The sequence below is a fragment of the Apium graveolens genome, chromosome 4, assembly GCF_009905375.1.
Source record: "Apium graveolens cultivar Ventura chromosome 4, ASM990537v1, whole genome shotgun sequence".
Classification (NCBI taxonomy): Eukaryota; Viridiplantae; Streptophyta; class Magnoliopsida; order Apiales; family Apiaceae; genus Apium; species Apium graveolens.
Genome location: NC_133650.1, coordinates 75,864,565 through 75,873,257, shown reverse-complemented (window position 1 = coordinate 75,873,257; position 8,693 = coordinate 75,864,565).

Below are 8,693 nucleotides of genomic sequence, written 5' to 3'. Positions count from 1 at the left end.
CATCGTGTAATACTTACAAACTGTAAGTATACTCGATGGATAATGTTCAGGGAATTAACGGTTAAGATTTAGACAATTCAACGGATGAGGATAAACTGTTATCCGTCGAGTTTTAAAAGATTCCAGAAAAGTAATTGATTTTTATTTGCACATAGTATATCAACGGATGACTCAACTCGATGGATAATGGTCATCCGTCGAGATGCAAATTTTGACTTAACCAAAATATCATCCATGACTAAAAATCAGTTAAATTTCTGGCTACATTTCAACTTGCAAAATAACTCAGATAAATTCAAGAGTAATTAAGCATACCTAACTCACTTACCAACCTTGAAAAGGTGTATTCATCTAGTGGCTTGGTAAAGATATCTGCAAGTTGCTTCTCACTTGGAACAAAATGTAACTCTACAGTACCATTCATTACATGTTCCCTTATGAAATGGTACTTGATGTCTATGTGCTTTGTCCTTGAATGTTGCACTGGATTTTCAGTGATGGCAATTACACTTGTGTTATCACAGAAAATAGGAATCCTTTCAACTTGCAAACCATAGTCTAGCAATTGATTTTTCATCCATAAAATCTGTGCACAACAACTGCTAGCAGCAATATATTCAGCTTCAGCTGTAGAAGTAGAAACTGAATTTTGCTTTTTACTGAACCAGGACACAAGCTTGTCTCCTAAAAATTGACAGGTTCCTGTTGTGCTCTTTCTATCAATTCTGCACCCTGCATAATCTGCATCTGAATAACCAGTTAGATCAAAACCAGAATCTCTAGGGTACCAAATGCCAAGTTTTGGTGTTCCCTTGAGATATTTAAAAATTCTCTTAATAAATATCAAGTGAGATTCTCTAGGATCAGCCTGAAATCTAGCACATAAATATGTAGCAAACATTATATCTGGCCTACTAGCTGTTAAGTACAGAAGTGAGCCAACCATGCCTCTATAGCTTGAAATATCCACAGACTTTTCAGTAGTGTTTAATTTAAGCTTAGTTGCAGTGGCCATGGGAGTTTTTGCAGATGTGCAATCCATTAGATCAAACTTCTTTAAAAGATCAAAAATATATTTAGTTTGACTAATGAATATTCCATCACTAACTTGTTTAACTTGTAAACCAAGAAAGTAAGTTAGTTCTCCCATCATACTCATTTCATACTTACTCTGCATCAGTTTGGCAAACTTTTTACAAAGTTTCTCATCTGTAGAGCCAAAAATAATATCATCTACATAAATTTGAACAAGTATGCTAGAGCCATTAACATTTCTGAAAAATAAAGTTTTATCTACAGTACCTCTTGTAAAGTGATTTTCCAAAAGGAACTTTGATAAAGTGTCATACCAGGCTCTAGGTGCTTGCTTTAGTCCATAAAGTGCTTTCAGTAGATAATAGACATACTCTGGAAAATTTGGATCTTCAAAGCCAGGAGGTTGACTAACATACACTTCTTCCTCCAAATCTCCATTCAGAAAGGCACTTTTGACATCCATTTGATAGACCTTGAAATTGGCATGGGCTGCATAGGCTAAGAAGATTCTGATGCCTTCAAATCTTGCAACATGAGCAAAAGTTTCATCAAAATCTATTCCTTCTTGCTGGTAATAGCCTTTAGCAACCAATCTGGCTTTGTTCCTTACTACTATGCCATTTTCATCCATCTTGTTTCTGAATACCCATTTGGTGTCTATTGGATTCTTTCCTTTAGGCTTGGGTACCAGCTTCCATACTTTATTCCTTTCAAATTGGTTTAGCTCCTCCTGCATGGCTAAAATCCAATCAGGATCTAACAAAGCTTCTTCTACCTTCTTTGCTTCTTCCTTTGACAGAAAGCTGCTGTATAGACATTCTTCCTGAGTTGCTCTTCTTGTTTGAACTCTAGAAGAAACATCGCCAATAATCATTTCAAAGGGATGATCTTTTGTCCATTTCCTTGGTTGAGGTAGATTAGCTCTAGATGAAGAGACCTCAATGATGTCTTGATGTGTGATTGAGTTTTGATTGCTAGAAACTCCCCCTGAGTTTGTGGATCTTTGATTTGAGAAAGGGGTACTTTCTATAGGTGATCTGCCTTGACTTCCAGCTCCTTTTGATAACCCGGCGGATGGTGAATTTTGAGTACCGACGGATGAGGCAGATTGTCTACCGATGGATAACACAGATTGCCTTCCTGACGGATGAAGCATTTTATAACTCGACGGATGTTGAGTTTTGTGCTTTATTGGTGGTAGATTTGTCTGCATTATCCTTAGACACTGTTTCTTGATCACTCTCATCATCACTTCCATCACTGATCATCTCAACATTGTCGAATTTGAGGCTCTCATGGTAATCTCCATCTTTCAGTCCTTCAATCTTTTTATCATCAAACACAACATGTATAGATTCCACAACAATGTTGGTTCTTAGATTGTAGACTCTATATGCTTTACCAACAGCATATCCAACAAAAATTCCTTCATCTGCTTTAGCATCAAACTTCCCATTTTGATCGGTTTGATTTCTCAGAATATAGCATTTACAACCAAAGACATGAAGAAAGTTTAGAGTTGGCTTCTTGTTCTTGAATAATTGATAAGGAGTCATGCATCTTGCTTGATTAATCAGAGAGATGTTCTGAGTGTAGCATGCAGTGTTTACAGCTTCAGCCCAGAAATATGTTGGTGATTCTGATTCTTCAAGCATTGTCCTTGCAGCTTCAATAAGTGATATGTTCTTCCTTTCCACTACTCCATTCTGTTGTGGAGTCCTTGCTGCTGAGAACTCATGTAAGATTCCATTTTCCTCACAAAATGCTCTCATGACATAGTTCTTGAACTCAGTTCCATTGTCACTCCTGATTCTTCTAACTTTGAAATCAGGATGATTGTTAACTTGCCTTATGTGATTGATGATGATTTCACTAGCCTCATCTTTAGACTTTAGGAAATATGTCCAAGAGAACTTTGAAAAATCATCTACAATTACTAGGCAAAATCTTTTCTTTGAAATTGACAATACATCGACTGGTCCAAACAGATCCATATGGAGCAGTTGCAGAGGCTCTTCAATTGCTGAATCAAGTTTCTTCCTAAATGATGCTTTGATATGCTTCCCTTTTTGGCAGGTATCACACAGTCCATCCTTTGTAAACTCCACTAGAGGAATGCCTCTTACTAGTTCTTTCTTTACCAGCTCATTCATGGTCTTGAAGTTTAAATGGGATAGCTTCTTGTGCCATAGCCAACTTTCATCTTGACTTGCTTTACTGAGAAGACAAGTTACAGATTCTGCTTTAGTTGAGTTGAAGTCAGCTAGGTACACATTTCCTCTTCTCACACCAGTGAGAACCACTTTGTTGTTTTGATTATTAGTCACAACACAGGCTTCTTTGTTGAAGGTTACTGAGTTGCCTTTATCACAAAGCTGACTAATACTCAACAGATTATGTTTAAGACCATACACTAAGGCAACCTCTTCAATGATGACATTGTCCTTTGAAATTAAGCCATATCCCACAGTATAACCTTTGCTGTCATCTCCAAAAGTAATACTTGGGCCAGCTCTTTCCTTAAACTCTGTGAGCAGGGTAGAATCACCAGTCATGTGTCTTGAACAGCCACTATCCAAGTACCAGAGATTCTTTCTGTTTCCCTGCACACATCAAAATCAAATCAAGTTGATTTTGGTACCCAAGTTTCCTTGGGTCCTGCCTTGTTAGCTTTCTTCTTCTATTTCTTAGGTCTTAACTCATTTGACTTAGGAATTTCAGATTCTTCCTTAGTCATTTGGGTTGGGCCTTTGAAACCATTTAATGCAACAGAATTATCATGCATATTATGGCTAACAGGAAATGACATGCTTGGTGCAAACATGTTATTCCATTAAGGCATGCTAAATGGAATTTGAGGCAAATTGTATGCAGCATAATATGGATTAGGTGCAAATGACATATTAGCAAACTGTGCATTCATGTTCTGTGTAAGCATAGCATTAACAGGCATGGGAGGCATGGCATTCATGTTAGGAAATTGAGGCTGAACAGACATGGGAGTAAGCATGGCAGATTTGCAATTATAAGACAAATGATTTACACTACCACACTTGACACAGATTTTTCTAGGGGCATATTTATCAGGTGTGTATTTATTGTGTTTATTAATCCCTACTTTACCATTCCTATTATTTTTCTTTTTAGTATATGTTTTTACCTCTATTTTCTCAAGTCTGTCACTTAACTGTTTGACAGTCATGTGACCAACATTAGCCTTTTTCCCTTTCTTAGCTTGACTTGACTCTCCTGAAACAAAGTTCTTGGAAACAGACCCATACTTATCATTTAGCTTGATTAATTTGGCTTTGCTAATGGGTTTGCTTACAGCCGACGGATGAGGATTTTTATCATTCGACGGATAACACTTTTTGTTATCCAACGGATAGTCCTCATCATCCGTCGAGTCTACATCTGTCAGCAACCCATCTACCAAAATAGGTTCTAGTTTCTCTTTATTCTTTTTCCAGGCTTCATCACAAAAAGACTCAATTCCTTGAACTTTGGTGATTTGAGCATGAACATCCCTGGATGTTTTCCATGCTTTAATCACCTCTTGTTCACGCTCGAGCTGCTTCTTCAAAATTTCTTCCTTTTTCAAGGACTCAGTTAATTCCTCTTTGGCTATCTTACACTCAATTTTTAGTTTCTCAAACTCAACAAACTGAGACTCAAGCACATTATTCCTCTCACTTAAAAACAAGTTGTTTTCTTTGATTTTAGCATTTTCTTTAGTGAGAGACTTAAGTGTAACACGCAAATGATACAATTCTGTAGACATGTCATTTATTGCATCATTACACTCAGCTTTAGATAAATGTGCAAGGTTTGTAGTGATTACCTGATTGCTTGTGGAACGTGTCTCTGTTTCATCAGACTTGGCCATTAGGGCTAGATTGACATAGCTGACATCTTCATCTTCATCCAAACCATCAGCTGCCCAGTCATTCTCTTGTGTAATAAAAGCCCTTTCCTTTTGTTTGAGTAGATCAAAGTATTTTTGCTTATAATCCACAGACTCAAACCTTTTCTTACTGGAATCTGACTTTCTAGACTCATTTGCAAAATGCCCTGCCAAGCCACATTTGAAACATTTGAATTTTGACTTATCCACCATGGTTCTATTTGGCTTGGCTGCTCCAAAGTTCTTCTTGAACTTGAGCTTGACAAATCTTCTTGAAAGAAATGCTAGGTGCTCATCAATGTCCTCCATGTCATCTTGGCTTAATGAATCTTCACTTTCTGCAGCTAGCCCCTTACCCTTATTCTCACAGACCTTTGAAGTTTATTCTAAGCTTCCATCTTCACTTCCTTCTCCTTTTCCAGATCAGCAACTAGTGCAATGGATCCTCCTTTCTTCTTTCCTCTCTCCATTCTTTCATCCTGCTCTATCTCAATCTCATAGGTCTTCAGAATGCCATACAGTCTCTCCAAAGTAAACTCCTTATAATCTTGTGAGTTTCTCAATGAGACTGTCATTGGTTTCCATTCCTTTGGAAGAGATCTGAGAAATTTCAGATTGGAGTCTTTAGTCTGATAGACTCTTCCATGCAACTTAAGAACATTTAGTAGTTTTTGGAATCTACTAAAATGTCAGTGAGTGACTCACTTTCTTCATTGTGAAAATGCTCATATTGCTGAATCAGGAGCTGCATTTTATTTTCTCTTACTTGCTCAATGCCATCACAAATTATCTGTATTGTGTCCCAAACTTCCTTGGCAGTTTTGCAGTTGATGATGTTATCAAACATGTCTGCATCAACACCATTGAAAAGAATGTTCATGGCCTTTTTATCTTTCCTGACTTGTTCAATGTCAGGATCAGACCATTCATGCCTTGGCTTTGGAACAGATGGCTCGTTTCCTGTTGCAGCTCTTATTGGAACATGAGGGCCTCTTTCTATACAGTCCACATAGGCCTCATCTTGAGAAAGCATATGAAGATGCATCTTTACCTTCCAATGATGGTAATTATCTTTATCAAGAAAAGGAATCTTGACTCCAACATCTTTCTTGTTCATCTTGCTGAATTGTTTTGATCTTTAAACTCTTTGTAGATTAAGAGCTTGTTCTGATACCGATTGTTAGTCCCTTAATAATATAGCAAGAATTACAGAAGGGGGGTTCAATGGAATTCTTGAACCTTTTTCTCGAAATAAAAATGTTCAACTCGATTATATATATTTGTTTTGATTAGCACAATGCAGAATGTAAACTTAATTGAATCAAAAATAAGTAATTAAAACAAGAGTCTTTAAAAACTTTCTGGTGGATTTAAACAATTCCACCAGAGATATATATAATATATCGAGAGGACTCTGTGTGCAGAAATGCTCACAGCTGCTTACAAATGGAACTACTGAGAATACAGGAAATGCTAAAGATTCTGCTTACAAAGATTTCTCTGTTTTTGTGTTTCTCAGCTATCTCAGTTATTTTTCTATTTGCTACTCTCTTGGTTTATATAATACCAAGATTACAAAGTCAAAAAGACTGAATAAATATAAAATCTAACAGTCTTAAGCTTTGCTGTTTTTCATCCTCTATTACCCAGTTAATGGGCTTCCACAGTGTGTTTGTATACATCTCGACGGCTGTGTGTCAGCTTTCACTGTTCAACTGCTGTTTGAATTCTTCATATGATCATCCGTCGACTTTCAGAACATCCGTTGATGATTTAATTGATCATCCGTAGACTGCTATATTAAACATCTGTTGATAGTCATTTGATCATCCGTCGATGGCTTTGTTAATTATCCGTCGGTAGCTATTTTGGCACTTGACTCTATATCACTTATGCAGAATTGCAAGACATCATTTATGTACAATTAATCAACCTATTCTGCATATCTAGTTAAAGTCAACATGACTTATATGCTACTACAGATTCTATACAAAGGTGCATACATAACTGTGCTACAAACTTATTATTACATAAGATACTCACTCGATGGATAATAAGTTAATTATCCGTCGGGACTATAATGAGTTATCCGTCGGGACTATAATTCTTATTCGTCGAGTGCTACATAATTTCACTAAGTAAAATCTACTTAGATATTTTGTTTATGAAATCATCAAGTACACAACATATGCACAACAATCGCCCATCGTCGGCTCGCCGTGGCTCATCGCCAACGGCGGCAAAATCGCGGGTACCCGATAAAGTCGGGTTTATAACACCGATTTCACCGATATAACCTTTGAATAATTAAATAGTTAATCGAATAATCATCAAAATTTTCATTCGAATATATTAAGAAAATGATTCGAATAAATTAAATTATTCAGTCGATAAAACACAACAGTAACAGGAGTAAAGAAACAGGACAGCCACGCGTGCGGCCACACGTGCGGCCACGCGTGCGGCCACGCGACGTCACCACCATCTCGCCTGAACCGGCGAAAGGCGGCAACAACGATGGAATAACCATGGCAACAGCCAAAACTACAGGCGACCCCAATACAACAACAACCATTTACGGCCACCCGCACACATAAACACACACATAACAATATATATACACGCATATATGTGCAGCAAGCAGGAACAATTGAAGTTCACTATCAGAAAAGTCGCCACCGACTAGAACTTACCGAGAAACAGAAATCAGGGCGGGGAAAAGAAAGGAGAGAAAGAGGAAGGGAGTAATAGAGAGATTGAGAGGGAAAGAGAGTGCAGAGAAAATCGAGAGGGAGAGATCGATAGTGAGAAAGAGAGGAGGAATTGAGGAGTGAAGAAGAAAGAAAACGGGTCGTACCCGATTCAACAGCCCCCCCCCCCCTTTTAATTCTATTAGTATTAGACTGTATAATCCTGCAACGAAAATATTATCCGGCCCGCACTTAATTTAACGATGCACTACTTGCGTAATGTAAATTGATATAAATCCCAACTAGATCTCAAAATTCCAGAAATAAATAAAACTACCCAATTAAAATTATCGTAAGCTTTAAAATAATTTTTAAAATGAAATTTATTCCCGCCTTTATCGATTAAACGAACCGATACGTTGGTGGAATATATCCTAAAAATCTCTAAATATGTTTTTTTTTAAATTCCCGAAATGTTCCAAACTTACTCAAATACAAATTTTATAATTTTTTTTTTGAAGAATTCTAGAATTAAATATTGATTTTACAATCAGAAAATCATTTAAAGATAAATAATTAATAAAAAATTGATTTCTAAATTTTATAAACTTCTAAAATAATAAATGAAATTATAAAACAGCAAAAAAAAAATTTAGAAATAATTTTAGTATTGGTAAGTATAAATATTCAATAAAATTACTTTAAAAATGAATTAAATTCATACAGCTCGATAACTAATTATAAAAGTAATCTTCGCATCCAACAAATCACAAACAATTAATAATACAGCAACACATAACTGAAAGAACCATCACATATCTTATTTATTTATTAATTCAATAATTATATTTATATATCAGATCTGAAAATAGGTTACTTAGCCGCTAAGTAACTATATAACGATACAATTTTACTACCAGATTTGGATAATTATCAAAACAGGGCTTCCTATAAAATACTTTATACGAAGATAAGGTAATAATATCTCGCCTTTTGGGAATACGGATTTTTATTGATCTATAAAATGATTTGCGTATCGAAAATTTCACGCCAGGATTCGTACA